General features: G+C 39.3%; 1 long non-coding RNA gene across 6 annotated transcripts in view; it reads right to left on the bottom strand.

Annotated features, from left to right (window-relative positions):
- Nucleotides 1-245: 245 nt before the first annotated feature.
- The window catches only part of LOC119039710 (uncharacterized), a 29066-nt gene continuing 12643 nt past the window's right edge, over nucleotides 246-16668 (bottom strand). For 4 of the 6 annotated variants that reach the window (XR_005080670.2, XR_008391053.1, XR_008391055.1 and 1 more), the window contains 5 exons: nucleotides 16456-16598; nucleotides 15996-16136; nucleotides 12746-12849; nucleotides 8137-8232; nucleotides 246-2951 (listed from right to left, as the gene is read on the bottom strand). This is a non-coding gene — a long non-coding RNA (uncharacterized LOC119039710). The remainder of the gene's footprint in view (nucleotides 2952-8136; nucleotides 8233-12745; nucleotides 12850-15995; nucleotides 16137-16455; nucleotides 16599-16668) is intronic. The other 2 variants (XR_008391056.1, XR_008391054.1) reach the window with 2 other exon arrangements.

The following is a 16668-nucleotide window of genomic DNA, read 5'->3' as shown; positions in this document are numbered from 1 at the left end:
CAGACAATACCATTTGACTAATTATTTCACTATGAAGATCAAATATCATGTTGTATAGTCAAAATGTATACTTTTTTACTTTTAAAAATGACGTTAAAGGTGGTATACTGCATGAATGACACAAAACCTGGTTGCAAATATTTCCAGATCTGTCTTAGAACCATTTCCAATCCTCAAACCATTCTCTTCAGAAAGGAAACAGAATTTTCTTTATTTTTAAAAAGATTTTATTTATTTATTTTAGACAGAGGGGAAGGGACAGAGAAAAACACTGATGTGAGAAACACTGACTGGTTGCCTCTCACATGTGCCTGGACCAGGGACAGAACCTACAACCCAGGCATGTGCTGTGACCAGGGATTGAACCAGACACCTTTTGCCTTGTGGACCTGCACCCAACCAACTGAGCCACACCAGTTAGGGCTATTTTCTTCATTTTTTAATTGTTTCTATTCAAATACAATTTTTTCTTTATTTGGGATCTTAGTCTACCTTAAAGGCTGGCCATACACAGCCATGGACGATCCCAACTGCCTGGCTGGCTCAACAGAAGTCTGTTTCTTGAAAATAAATAACAGAAATTGCTAACAGAATTCTAGCTATAACTGAAACTGACTGAGAAGGTGAGTTTTCCAGAATTGGTGAGGGTGTCACAGCAGGGAATAAGTAAGAATCTCCCAATGTTAGAATAGAATGATAATAGTCACTAGTGGTCCATGACATAGCTGTTAATTGGGCATTTAAAGTCGTCAAAGATGATATTGTGAGGAATCTGGCAACTGCTGCAATACAGCAACTTCAAAGTTTTTCTGTTAATGGCCAGTTAGTAAATATTTGAGGCTTTGCAGGCCATTTGGTCTCTGTCACAACCACCCTATTCTGCCACCAGTACCATAAAAGCAGCCAGAGACAATACATAAATAAATGTTTGGCTGTGTTCCAATAAAACTGAAATCAATCTTGTGTAATTTTTGCATATCATGAACTATTATTCTCTTTTTGGTTATTGTCAACCATTAAGAAATTTGAACACTATTGTTTGTTCATAGGATCTTAAAAACAAAAACAAAAAAACAAGCAGTGGGCCACACTTGGACTGTGGGCTATAGTTTGCTGCCCCTTCAAATACAGAAATGGAAGATTGCATCAAAGATGGTCATACAACTTCCTTTAAATTTGAAGATATTATGTTTAATATGTCCAAGGATATTCTGATGACTTGTGTGAATTTGCTGTTTAATGAGCTATTCTTACTGTTTTTTACCATTTTAGTCATTTTAAATGTACAGTGCAACAGTGTTAAATATATTCACATTGTTTAGTAAACATTCTCCAAATGTTTTTCATCTTGCAAAACTGAAACTCTATACCCATTAAAACACTTCCCATTTCCCCCCTCTCCCCCATCTCCGGCAACCATCAAATTTCTAAGAGACAGTGTGGGCCAAAGGAGACCTATCTACAGAAGGGGTTTACTCCACAGGATGCCAGTTTGCTCAGTGTTTCACAAAGTCTTATAAAATCATTTAATCCACAGTAAGAAATACAATTAGATTGGGCCGAAGATACACATACATACAAACATGTAGCTGGGACAAAACTTTCACAAAGTACTTACCCTTTGCCTGGTAGAGGCTAGTGTTTTCTTATTTACATTCTATATTAATCTATTTTTCCCTAATCTATTCTATTCTTATCTATACAACTCCATTCAAAACTGTGACCTAGTTTCAAATACTGTCCAGGTAGAGTATGAAACAGCCATGTTTCATACCACATTGAAAAAAGGTAACACTATAAATATGCCAAAATTACAAAGAAGAAAAAGCTATGAGTTTATAAAAGCATTTATAAAACACACCTTGTGGGCCTGTGGCACTAAAAAAAATTAAGCTAACAGCTCATAATCAGGTTCCTTGTAGAAAGATGGAAATACTGTGAATATTGGGCTGTATTTCCACTGGGCAACTATCAGCAGGAGCCAAGAAGTAAAAAGCCTCCTTTGGATGAAAGGTGCATGTTCCAGTGGACCACAATCCCAAACACTGCCTACTGTATTTCTCTTAAAAGCGTCAGTTTCTCTTTACCATTACATTGGCACTCTTACTTTCATTTTAAGAGTAATCTGTTTTCCAGTGTCTCTATCAAAAGTAGATAAACAAAAGAAAAGCCCAACACAAAACAAAACAAAACCAACAATAAAAAAGAAACCCAAAGCAGCGTTTCAAGAAAAAGGAAGGAAATAAATATCAGAACCATTTTACACATGTACCTGTGGAAGAAAAGGGGCCACACTAAACCTGACTAGCTCAGGGGAGGTCTGCGTAGTGGCCTTACAAACTCAGAGACTTACAGTAGCCATGTAACATGGTCTGAAATGAAAGCTTTCTAACTAAAAGCAGTTCATGGTGGGTAGTCGTGTCCTAAGCGGGTATTTTTTCTAATAAAAGTTAATCTTTACCTTAACTGAGCCTGTCTGTTGATTTTGCATCTATGCTAACAGACCTTAGGAATGTCAAACTTCCTTCTACCAGGCCCTCAAAGCACAGGCACAGCATCATGGGGAGATCACAAATCCCCTTGTTGTTACTCTTATCGTGTTAACTGTTGACTGTTAACTATGTTGTACCCAGTAGTGTAAGAAATATGTGTGTATCATTTTATTTTTTATCTGATCCCAGAGGTTTCCCCACTTTGTTTTCTCCCCCCTCCCTAATCTGTCACCAGTGGACTTCATGTAACCCCCTTACACCTCCCCTTTTGATTGCGATGTATAAAATAAGGTGTAAAACTGCCATTCTCCGGAGCATTTTTTCAATTCGTTGTAGTTTTGCTTCTCAGCAGTTGTCAGTTTGGCTCAAATAAATTCACAAAAATTCTCCACAGGTTTGAATGTTTCTTATGTTGACATACACCATCTGGACTCTGCAGGCATTTGCAAATTGCAACTCCTGAAATAAAGGATGGAAAAGCCTGTGATTAATGGATGTATTAGAAGCTAGAAGCAAAGTAGAGTGAGAGAAGCAGAGACTGGGTATAATAATCGTATTAATTGCAGAACATGAAAGTGAAGTCTCACGAACTGCTGCTGTTGGTATATGAATATGTAACTAAACTGGGATAAGTTGAGGCTAGTAAATTTATGTTCTCAGGAATTAGAATTGGGCTACCAAAAGTAATCATATTAGCAAAAGGAACTGAGGCTGAACGACACACAGGAAACTAACACAATGCAGAAATGAAGCTGTGATCAGTGGATTGAGTGCGTGCCTGCAAACTAAAGGGTCACCAGGTCATTTCTCAGTCAGGGAATATGCCTGGGCAAAAAAAAAAAAAAAAAAAAAAAAAAAAAAGAGGCCATGAGAGGCACAAGCAAGCAAATCTTATGACAAGGGTGAAGCCCTAAGTAAGCAGAGCCTTATAAATTAAAAACATGAGGTAGGAAAATAAGATAAAACAACATAGACAGGCAAACCAATAATTAATGGGAGAAATAAAACACAAAAGATACCCAAAAAGAGTAGCACAGTTATGCAAATGGCACTATCCTAAAATGAATATCCATAAACTCCTGCCTCTGAGTTTCCCAGAGGTTCTCTGGAGCCAGGTACCATCCTTTAAGAGTATAACCATATTAAGATCCCCTATATTTGGAATTTCATGTGATCTCAGACACCATTATTCCCAAGTGGCTAGCCAATAACCTGTCATTATCTCACTGAATTTGTTTCTAGCAATCAGAAGTGCCCAACCAAGCTCTGGCTGGTGTGGTTCAGTGAATTGAGTGCAGGCCTGTGAACCAAGGGGTTGCTGGTTGGATTCCCAGTCAGGGCACATGCTTGGGTTATGAGCCAGGTTCCCAGCAGGGGGTACATGAGAGGCAAATACATATTCATGTTTCTTTCTCTTTCTTCCACCCTTCTCCTCTCTCTAAAAATACAATCTTTAGCCCTGGCTGGTGTAGCTCAGTGGATTGAGCACAGGCCTGCAAACCAGAGAATCGTGGTTTGATTCCCAGTCAGGGCACATGCCTGGGTTGCAGGCCAGTTCCCAGCAGGGTACTCATGAGAGGCAACCATACATTGATGTTTCTCTCCCTCTCTCCTTTCCTTCCCCTCTAAACATAAATAAATAAAATCTTTAAAAAAAATTAATTCTCACCCAAGGATGTTTGCTGATTTTGAGAGAAAGTGGAAGGGAGGGACATGGATTGGTTACCTCCCATAGATGCCCCAACCAGGGATGGAACCTGAAACCTCTCAGTGCATGAGATGACACTACAACCAACTGAGCCACCCAGAGTAAAATTTAGATTTTATGTACATTAGAAGGTGACACTTTGAGAGACTTGGTATATGCTGTAGTCAAGCTGTATAGAACTACAAGATGTTTAGCTGTAGAGAGCTAAACCAGAGAGAATAAAGTAGACACATCATAGTGTTGCCCATGCCCAAAATTCTTCTAAAGGAAACTACTGCAAACAGGCTTGACTAAGAAAGCATTCTTGTGACCAACTATCCCTCCTCTGAATCTATGGTTGGTCAGATCAAAGGTAAGTAAGGATCAGAGGACAGACATCCACAAGCTGGTCAATAGCCTATGACATGTCATGACATGAAAGCTGTTCCCAAACAAGTATGAGGTAAGAAATTAGATTCAGCTTAAAATTGAGGAAAATAGAGGAACAGAAATTCAGCATCTGAAATAAATGAATGCATACATAATGAAAGAACATACCAGAAACAATTTAATTAAGATCAATATGTTAGTAAGCACAGGAGTCAGAAGCTAAAAATAAGCAGAAACAATCCATGGGCAATAGGATAAAGAGCAGAAAATAAGGAAGCCAGTTAGTACCAGGAAGAGACTCATGGATATGAGGAAAGTAGGATCGTGTAGTTATCTATGAAACTGTTACTTCCCAAAATGGTCAGGTATGATTCTTCTGGTTACCTTCTAGTTTTAGAGCAGTTAAATGGTTCTGGATATACCTATGATAGCTGAGTTGTATTAGTCTAAAGCAGTTTGGGATCATACAAAGGGGAAGAAAGACATTTGCATTTAGCACTCAATAGGGGAAAATGTCCTAGATCAGCCAAATAGCAACTGCAACCTCTACATTCTCAGGAAACTTAACAACCCAAGGCAATCAGATTCTCAATTTAATGACAACTGGGCAGCATGAAGAACAAGAGCTAAAGCACTTAATCTGCAGACAGAGACATGAGGTAGAATAAATGCCATGTCCACACAGCTTGCAAACAGTAAAGTTATGAATAAGAAAAAAATGTAAGGATTCAGTAGCTAGGAGGTAGAGGAAGTCAAAGTATAAGAAAATTAGTTGGTAGCAGATGCAACATATCAGGCAGAAAAACAGGAAAAAGGCTGAGTCACATTAATGATACCACAACAGTCAAATTCTGTAAACTTTAAATTAGATTGTTATTTTTTATTGTATTTTTCCCATTACCATTTATTCTCCTTATACTCCCTTCCCCCCCTGTAAACTTCTTAAACTGATTCAAATGAGCCCATTTCTTGCAATAAAATTTGCAAGGAAGACACTTTTGAAAAGGAATATAGGTGAAAAACTGCTCTAAGAAGTTACAAGGGGAGATGAGAGGCACAAACATGAGGAAGCCCAGAACGACTAAGCAGAAACTATGAGAGCAAAGGTTCTAAGAGGAAAATATCACAGATTTGGTATTGGCAAACTACAGCCCATGGGCCAAATCCAGCCACCACGTTTTTTTATAACCAGGGTATTTTTGAAACAGACACATTTTTCATTTATATATTATCTATGGCTGCTTTCATGCTACAATGGCAGAAGCCATATGGCCCACAAACCTGACAAAGATTGCCCCTCCAACCTCAAAACTCACTTTTGAACAGGGAAAAAAATAGTAAAAAAAAAAAAAATTATGACTTCGGGCAAGATGGAGGTGTAGGTGGATACATTGTGCCTCCTCGCACAACCAAAATAAGGATAAAAACAATTTAGAAACAAAATAACAACCAGAACTGACAGAAAATTGAACTGTATGGAAGTCAGACAACCAAAGAGGTAAAATAGACACATTCATCCAGACCAGTAGGCGTGGTGGAGTTGGGGCACTGAGCGGACAGGGGTTGCGGCACAAAAAGCTGTGGTACTAGGCCTGCAAGGCACCCCAGGCACATAAGACAGCAGCAGGTAGACCCTGGGCATGCTGGTGGCGGCTGGCAGACCCTGGGTGAGGGGTGGCAAAGGGCAGACCCAGTGAGACAGCAATTGTGAAGCAAGGCACTGCATGCAAGGCAGCTGGCTGACTGGGAGGTCCCACATTCGTGGGCAGATAAACCAGGTGAAACAGGAGCAAGACAGACTGCAACCCAGGGTCCCAGTGCCGGGAAATAAAGCCTTAAAACACCAATTGAAAACACCTGTGGGGGCTGACATGTAGGAGAAACTCCCAGCCTTACAGGAGAGTTCCCTGGAGAGACCCACAGGTTCCCAGAATGTACACAAGCCCGCCCACCCACCTCGAATCCACCAGAAAGGCTCAGTTTGCTCGGGGAAAGTAGCGGAAGTGACTGAAACTCAGCAGAGAGTGGAGCCAGCACCATTATTCCCTCTATGACCCCGCCCCCAAATACAGCATCATGACCCACAGATGTGGGTTGTCCCGCCCTGGAGAATACCTAAGGCTCCGCCCCTCATTATGTAACAGGCATGACAAGACAAAGAAAATAGCCCAAATGTAAGAACAGATCAAAGCTCCACAGCAAATACAATTAAGCAGCAAAGCCATAGCCAACGTATCAGAAGCACAGTTCAAATCACTAGTAATCAGGATGCTCACAGAATTGGTTGAATTTAGTCATAAATTAGATGAACAAATGAAGGCTACGCTAAGTGAAATAAAGAAAAATGTACAGGCAACCAATAGTGATGGAAAGGAAACTAGGACTCAGATCAATGAAGTGGACCAGAAGGAAGAAAGAAACAACCAAACAGAAAAGAAGGAAGAAACAAGAATTCAAAAAGATGAGGAGAGGCTTAGGAACCTCCAGAACATCTTTAAACGCTCCAACATCCGAATTATAGGGGTACCAGAAGGGGAAGAGGAACAGAAACAACTGGAAAAGTTATTTGAACAAACAATAAAGGAGAATTTCCCCAATGGTAAAGGAAATAGACTTTCAGGAAGTCCAGGAAGCTCAGAGAGTCCCAAAAAAGTTGGACCCAAGGAGGAACACACCAAGGCACATCATCATTACATTAGCCAAGATTAAAATGAAGGAGAGAATCCTAGAAGCAGCAAGAGATAAGGGGACAGTCACCTACAAAGGAGTTCCCATCAGACTGTCAGTGGATTTCTCAAAAGAGACCTTGTAGGCAAGAAGGGGCTGGAAAGAAGTATTTCAAGTCATGAAATGCAAGGACCTACATCCAAGATTGCTCTATCCAGCAAAGCTTTCATTTAGAATGGAAGGACAGATAAAGTGCTTCTCAGATAAGGTCAAGTTGAAGGAGTTCATCATCACCAAGCCCTTATTATATGAAATGTTAAAGGGACTTATCTAAGAAAAAGAAGATCAAAAACATGTATAGTAAAATGACAGCAACCTCACAATTATTAACAATCACACCTAAAACAAAAACAAAAACAAACTAAGGAAACAACTAGAACAGGAACATAAACACAGAAATGGAGATCACATGGAGGGATAGCAACAGGGGAGTGGGAAGAGGAGAGAGTGGGAGAAAGGTACAGAGAATAAGCAGCATAGATGGTGGGGAGAAAATAGATGAGAGGGTAAGAACAGTATGGAAAATGTAAAAACTAAAGAACTTAAGACACATGGACATGAACTAAAGGGAGGGAATGTGGGTGGGAGAGGGTGTGCAGGGTGGAGGGGAATGAAGGGGGGAAATGGGACAACTATAATAGCATAATCAATAAAATATATTTTAAAAAATCAAATGAAACAGAAAAATAAAATTTAAACCAGCAAATTTAGCTAACCTAATTCAAATCCTTGAAAAGTAGAAAATTTTACTCTACATATGTAAGGTAGGTTCATAGGTTCATTATTAGGAAATCTGTTAAATATAACAAATACAAGAAAAAGCTCAAAGAAAAAATTTACCTCCATATTCAACAATCACTTCCTTGACTAAGATACCCATTCCTTTATCCAGATCACATTTTAAGATTTCAATGGAAGGATTAATTTTTTCTAAATCTGAAAGATAAATTTAGGGTTTGACATGCAAATGATAAAAACTGCAGCACCCCCCCCATACCTTAATTGTTAAAATAGTGATTTATATCCAAAGTAACTTCTGTATTAGATTCACTTATGGGTAGAAGATATTTGCTGGTAAAGAAAGTAAACACTAGAGCTAATAATGTAAGTATAAGAACAAACAACAGATATATAAAGACAAAGTCACTATGGTAAGGAAGAGGAACCTCAAGGGATGGTAATAACATGGCCTATAAAGATTCTCTCCCTCCTTTAAGAACTCCAGCCAATGTCTACATAACTATTAGGTCATACACATAAAACACCAATCACAGGACACTTTCCTGTCCTGATTCAAGTATAGCTGTGTTATTGTTATTGTATTAGATGTAGTGTGAGTAAAACTTACCCTGAATGTTTGCTTTAATGTATCATTTCAAGTATTTTTGTTCTGAAGTCTTTGTATATGTATACCTTAGTGTGGGGATCACATGCTAAGTCCCATGGGCTGTATCCAGGCTGCTGCCTGTTTTGGTAAATAAAGTTTTACTGGAACACAGTCCTACCGACTTGTTTCCATATTGTCTATGACTCCTTTCCTGCTACAGAGCAGGGCAATGTATTGAAATTAGGGTAGAGTCATAATTAGGAAACATGAGTTGTAACTTTTTGGATACGTGAGAATAGCTAAATAGTAAAGTGGTTAATCAGAAAATGAATAAATTGGGAGAATCATATATGGTGTATGAATAACTACAATGAAGCATATAAAACATGGTTATTTCTGTACACATAAGCCCAATTTGTGAATATGCTTTCTTGGTGAACTTAATTTGAGTAGGAAAAAATTCAAAGGACAAATTGTCTACTCTGAGTTCCATACTTTCTAAAATTAGCTACAAATCCAAGTCCTACAGAAAAGAAAATGGGTTGGAAGGGAACAAGTATTTGTAAACATAGTACATTTAACCTATGCCAGGAGTTAGCAAACTTTCTGTGTAGAGGCAGATGGTAATACTTCAGGTTCTATGGGTCATCTGATCTTTGTTGCAATTACTCAACTATACTATAGCACAAAAGTTAGTGGTGGATAATAAAGAATGAGCATGGTGGTTCCAACGAAAATTTATTTACAGCCTTGGCTGGTGTGGCTCAGTGGATTGAGTGCTGGCCTGTGAACCAAAGGGTCACCCAGTCAGAGTACATGCCTGGGTTGTGGGCCAGGCCCCCAGTAGGGGGTGCACAAGAGTCAACCACACACTGATGTTTCTCTCACTCTTTCTCCCTCCCTTCCCCACTCTCTAAAAATAAATAATAAAATTTACTTATAAAAACAAGCAGCTGGCATGTGGAGCATAGCCTGCCAATCCCTCATCTATGCTAATTATCTGGACACTGCTACCTTACTAGCAATAACATTTATGAAAGTATTCATTGATAGGTTTTGTTGTTTTCCACATGATACAAACAGAGTAATTTTACCAGTACTGTCTGCTAACAGAATGCAATGTTTATATGGAATTCTAGCCAGGATATGCTTATCTGCACAGCAGGCTACATCAGCACCTGATGTACCTGCACCTGAATTAACATTCTGCAAGTGATGGGATTTTCAGTTGTAACTCCAGTTCTTATGATTCCTCTTTCTTTGGTGTAGAAAAAGCATAACCTGATAGAAACTGTCTAACATAAACATCATGAAGGAGAGTGGGGTGATAATATCATGAAAGGTGAGAAAAAAAGATAAACAAGTGGTGAATGGCTGTGTGGAATAGAAATAAATGCTAGTCCATGCTAAGTGGTCATCTCTTAAAGTTAAAGGGACCTACACATCCCTTGCACCATCTGTCTTGCACAACTAAATCTCCCTTTGAGAATGAACTCTTTACATGTGCACCTATGGTCTGAAAGAATACACTGATGAGGATTTCACAAGGAGGCAGTAAGTCCCAACAACTTAGAATTCACCTGCCACATTCTAGTGCTTTGAGTATAGTGAAGTAATTAAGATCTCTGAAGTATGACCCTGGCTGGTGTGGCTCAGTGGATTGAGTGCTGGCCAGCGAACCAAAGGGTCACTGGTTCGATTTCTAGTTGGGGAACATACCTGAGTTGCCAGTTTGGTCCCTGGTTGGGGGCATGTGAGGGGCAACCAATTGATGTTTCTCTCCCTGCCTTTCTCCCTCCCTTCCCCTCAGTTTAAAAAAAAAAAAGATCTCTAAAGTGCGGCATATATAGTTCCACCTCTGGCTCCCTGTGTTATGTGAGTGACATAACTTCTCTGTTCCTCAGTTTATTATCTGTAAAGTACAAACAATTTTACTTCTCAGAGTTATTGTTAAGTTAAAATGAGGTAACAAATATGTGTAAAGCACTCATCTAGAACATAAAAGGCACTTTTAAGTGAGAAGTGCTACTATTAATGTGACTTTAAAAAGGAAATTTTCAAAAGTTGTGCGTGGATGCTAGATGACTAACCTAAGGAGAAAGGAAACCCTTAACCTAAGGAAAAAATTAAACAGATCTGCTGTTACAGGAGGAGGATGGATAACAAGTATAGGTAAGTCCTAGGAAAAAAACTGGGGTTCAGTGAGCAAAAGCCACATTTATACAACCCATTTGTCCCATTCAGAGAAAGAGACAAGAGGACTTTTTATAAACAACATGCTAACATTCTTATCTGTATACATGAGCATTGTTATTTTAAAATATATTGTGCTGGAGGGCAGGGAATACAAGGATTACCTTTGTATCAACCTCCTTTGTATTCCAGGCTTCTCCTTAGGTAAAAGCCAATTTTTCTATCATTTGAGTTCCCTCTGTGGGCTAATCTACCTAATTCTATCAGTAGGAATTAGCCTAGTACTCCAGAGTCTATAACAAGAACATTATGCTCAGAAGATACTATCTCAAGACCATTCTCATGAGAAAAAGTGAACTTTATTACTTCCATGAAAAATGGCATGGAGTGATATGGCCTTCAGGTATTAACTCTGGATGGAGGCACTAGGAGCTTAAGATAGGAGTGGGTAGCCTCTGGTCCCAAGAAGGGCCATTTTATAGATGCTGCCTACTTTAATGATGGGACATTTCAATTCTCTCTGAGGCCTATTAGGGGTTAAAAGGAGGTTCCCTAAGGAGCCAGAAAAAGAATGCTAGTTGTTGGAAACTGCCCTGCATGCTTTTGGAAGCTATAACCCCTCATGGCTAAGGCTGAGCGAGCGACCTTCAGACCATAAGCCGCTAAGGAGACAAAGCTTACCTTCCTGGCAGAAGTGCTACTTCTCCTTTTACTTCATCCATAACTGGCCCCCAATGCTTGGTCAGTTAGCCAATGACAGGTAAGATTCCCCAAGGAGAAAACGACCTAAGACAGGCATGATCATGTGGAGGCCCCAGGGAAGGACTTGGGGTGCTATAGCAAAAGGGGGTGATGGACCCTTGCCCCTTGGCTTTGACATAGCCTGAGTTCTCATTGTGTCTTCAAGAAGTCTCCTAATGTCTTGGCTGCCTTACCACCCCCCCCCACCCCCACCTTAACTCAGGCCCGAGTTAAGCCTGAAACAATGCCAGTGGTGGGGGCCACCCTGTGTTGGAAAGAGTGGGTTCCCTAGGATGATCAGATCTAAGAAAGAATATGTAAAATCCTGTGAAACCTGCTTTGCTTAGAATGTTCTCAATTAAATGATAAGGGTCCAAGCAAGAAGTGAGTTTGTTCCTCCAAGTTTTATGGCTCTTTAGCTATCTGACCCTGACTCAAAATAGGCCCTCAGAGTTCTTTGTATGTTTGATTCTCACTGCCTGATAGTGATTAATGAGCTTTACCTGTATTCTTGTGCAAAATGAACCCAATAAAAGCCTGTCAAGGCAAGGGTCAGGACACTCTTTCCCTTAAGAGAGTGGCTAGACCTCTCTGAGGCACTCCCCACTTAAGGGAGTAGCTGTGCTGTCCCTTTTCCTCCACAGGGCTCAGTAGTCTGTGTGAATGTCTTGTTTCTCATCCATAATGCTGTGGACACTGCGGGTCAGTGTCTGCATCAGCTAGTCCAATTGGTTTAACAGGAGTGTAGTTCAGAAGACCCTGCTGCCTCTGAAATTACTAAGCCAAAGTGCCATATACTTGGCTGCCACTGAAACCATCAGCCTCTTGCTATGAGCTGACTTTTAACAAAATATATGCAGCTCCATAGTCTGATAAAGAAAAACTCTCAATAGCCTGTTTTGAAAGAAGAAACCCTCTCTTCAAGGTAAGTGTAATTAGTGTTATGTTGACATTATTTGTGACACGCAGCTTATGCTTCCTAGTTTAGTGGGAACCATTTCAGTTTTTCTGGTACTCAGCAGGGGTGATCACAAACTTGGAAAGAATATAATCTACTCCAATTATTTTGAGAAAAATGTATTATAGAGTAAATTGCAGGCTTTAAAAGTATTGGGCCCTAGAAATGATATTTTTAAGAGCCTCCCTGACAGAATTCAGGGCAAAGTCAGGCTTTCTTCCCTTAGTTACCTCAATCGCTGAGAGGACCCCTTCTCCCACTGCATGTTCATTCACATGGAAGATCTGGTGAATTCTCTGAAAATGCTTTTCAAAGATATCCTTTACAATTTAGCCTAATGAAGGGATACAAAAAGAAAAAAGATTACTTTGATCATCTTTGACTATCCCATACTCAGTGCTGGTATGGTAGTAAAAGGGAAAATGGAGAAACCAGGGGAAAATTTCATTTGCTATTGCAATAACAAAAATAAAGTACCTAGGAATAAATTTAAACAAGGAGGTAAAAGACTTTTCTCAGAAAACTACAGAACACTGAAGAAAGAAATCATGGAAGACACAAATAAGTGGGAGCATATACCCTCTTCTTGGGTTGGAAGAATTAACATCATTAAAATGTCCATACTACCCAAAGAATCTATAGATTCAACCCAGTCCCTATTAAAGTACCAATGGCATATTTCACTGATCTAGAACTTATACTCCAAAAATTTATATGGAACCATAAATGACCTGAATAGCATCAGCAATCTTGAGAAAAAAGAACAAATGTGGAGGGATCACAATACTTGACCTCAAACTGTATTACAAGGCCACTGTAATCCAAACAGCCTGGTACTGTCATAAGAACAGACACATAGATTAATGGAATAGAATAGAGAACCCAGAAATAAATCCATGTCTCTATAGTCAATTAATACTCGACAAAGGGAGCAGAAGCATCAAATGGAGTAAATATAGCCTCTTCAATAAATGGTCTGGAGAGAACTGGACTGGTATATGTCAAAAAAAAAAAAAAACAGAAAAAAGAAACAAAGAAAGAAACTGGACCACCAACTTACACCACACACCAGAATAAACTGAAAATGGATAAAAGACTTATATATAAGTTGCAATGCCATAAAAGTCCTAGAGGAAAACATAGGCCATAAAATTTCAGATATCCCACATGGCAATATTTTTGTCAACGTATCTCCTACAGCAAGGAAAATAAAGGAAAAAAACCCCAAAACAAATAGGACTACATCAAACTAAAAAGCTTCTGCACAGCTAAAGAAACCATCATGAAAATGAAAAGGAGCCCTGACTGGGGTTGCTCAGTGGACTGAGTGTTGGTCTGTGAACCAAAGGGTTGCTTGCTGGTTTGATTCCCAGTCAGGGTATATGCCTGGGTTAAGAGCCAGGTCCCCAGTTGGGGGCGCACAAGAGGCAACCACACACTGATGTTTCTCTCCCTCTCTTTCTCCCTTCCTTCCCATCTCTCTAAAAACAAACAAACAAATACATACATAAATACATAAATAAAAACAAAATGAAGAGGGAGCCAACTGTATGGAAGAACACATTTGCCAATGATTCATCAGACAAGGGTTTAATCTCTAAAATATATAAAGAACTTATACAACTGAATACCAGGAAGACAAAAAATCCAGTTAAGAAATGGGCAAAGAACCTGAATAGATACTTCTCTAAGGAGGACATACAGGCAGCCTACAGACATATGAAAAGATATTCATCACTAGCCATCAGAGAGATATAAATTAAAACCACAATGAGCTATCACCTCACATCTGTCAGAATGGCTATCATTTAATAAATCAACAAACAAGTGCTGGTGAGGATATGGAGAAAAGGGAACCCTGGCACAGTGTTGGTGGGAATGTGGACTGGGGCAGCCACTGTGGAAAACAGTATTGATTTTCCTCAAATAATTAAAAGTGGTTATACCCTATGAATCCCAAAACACCAGTTTGGAAGAACCTATGCACCCCAAAGTTCATAGCAGCACAATTTACAATAGGAAAGTGCTGGAAACAGACTAAGTGCCCATCAGCACATGAGTGGATCAAAAAAGAGTTGTACGTTTACACATTGGAGTACTATGCAGCAGAAAGAAAGAACTCCTACCTTTTACAACACACGGATGGAACTAGAGAGCATTATGCTAAGTGAAATAAGTTATTTGGTGAAAGATGAATACCATATGACCTCACTTACAAGAGGAATCTAATAAACAAAGTAAACTAAGCACCAAAACAGAATCAGAGACATAGAAGCATGAAACAGACTGACAGCAGCCAGATGAGAGTGGGGGAGGGGGATAACGGTGGAAAGAAGGGGAAGGGATTAGTCAAAGAACATGTATGAACAACCTGTGGACATGGACTGTGAGAATAGGGGGTGTGCTGGGCAGAGGAGGTTAAAGGGAGAAAAACTAGGACACGTATAATAGAATAACAATAAAAAGGGGGGAATGGGGAGTGGAGGGAAAATGCAAGGTGTTACATAGCCTACCCCAACTATTTTTTAATTTAATTGTTGTTCAAGTACAGTTTTCTGTCTTTTACTCCCATCCCAGCCCACCCCCCAGTACTATTTTTAATGCAACTTTCACACCAGGATGAAAAAATTTCTCCTAACAGTTATAATATGTTATGCATCTACTTGTTATTTATTTATTTTTCTACTCTCACAAGAATGAAAGTTCCATGATGGTAGAAATTCATTAATATCTAGAACAGTCTCTGACACTTAGTAAGCATTTAATCACGGTCTGTTGAAGGAAGGGAGCAAGTGTTACATTACAATCATCTCTTCTCTACCAGTACCTGGACAATCCCACCCAGACCACCAGCTTACCAAAGGCCTCTCAACTGCCTCAGAACATCCAGAGCAATGGTGATTCACTGTGGCTCGCTAGAACTCTCTGAACAAAAAGCCTCAGTATTAGTGACAGGTAGGCTTTAGTGTTGCTCTTGACCAATGACAAGTTCTGGCTGCCTAGGAATCTGCATTTTTAACAAACATCCCAGGTTATTTTATGCACAATAAAGTTTTACACCATGGAAATTTCCTTCATCAGAGAAGCACAATTTCAGAGGCTATTATAAAAATCTTTTAGTGTGGAATAAAAATGTTTCTGTCTCACATGGCCTTTCTGGACTTAGATATAGTCTAGAGGAAGTACAGTACTGTACTGTACTTCAAATAGAAGTACTGTTTAGATTCAAATCCATTTTTTACACCAACTAGCTATAATGTTGGGAAAGATATCCGATTCTTCTATCTGTAAAAAAATGGGAGAATGAGAACGGGAGAGATTAGGTTGATTACTGTCAGGTATAATTTGAATATTTTAAGACCTTTTTTCATATCATAATAGGAAAATGCCAGGTGTTTAAACACCTAGTGGTTATTAAGACTACCTTTCCTGCCCTTTCCAACTAAGTTGGCAAGCCCACCAAAGCCACTGACCACTTACCAAGACTTCAGAATGGTTTGACAACCACATGCAAGATGCTGATTTGAGTCTCTCCGAATTCTCTAGTAATCTCACTGGGGCAGGCAGGGCTCAATATACTTCTTTACCAGTGGCATGGGTTTTGATCGCATTTATTGGCACCTGTAAGATTGGGAGAAGGAAGAAGAAAACATGTAAGACAGACAGTCAAGGTTTGAAAACTTGTTTTAATTTTACTTTTACTACATTAGTCAAGTCATCCAACCCACACCACGAACCTCAGATTTCGCCTGTACTAAGCATTATTACTGGCATCACAAGTATGTTCTTTATCTGACAAAGGTTGCTACACTGTGTACAATTATTTAATAAGGATTTTTGTCTCCATTTTAAATAAGATAAAACTTTTATAACTTGGGTACAGAGTCACCAAGGAACTGTATAAAAGTGTTAGAATGCAGATGTGAACTCTGATGGTTACCTTTTTAGCTGCCTGCAAGTCCTTTCCTCTTTAGATCTCAATATTCCTGTATTTGAATGCAGGTAAACTTGATTTCTTAGAGGTCCTTCTATGTATGTCAGGCAATTATGACCTTTTGTTCTGTACTCCTGAATAAAAGAGCCCTGTAAAAATGAATGAAACATCCACCTAATAATCAAATGGCATTTGGTTCACATTGATGAAAAAAAGTAA

This window comes from Artibeus jamaicensis, unplaced genomic scaffold (assembly GCF_021234435.1).
Source record: "Artibeus jamaicensis isolate MK-2021 breed Jamaican fruit bat unplaced genomic scaffold, CSHL_Jam_final contig_240, whole genome shotgun sequence".
In the NCBI taxonomy this organism is placed as follows: Eukaryota; Metazoa; Chordata; class Mammalia; order Chiroptera; family Phyllostomidae; genus Artibeus; species Artibeus jamaicensis.
This window is presented reverse-complemented; position numbering and strand designations above follow the sequence as displayed.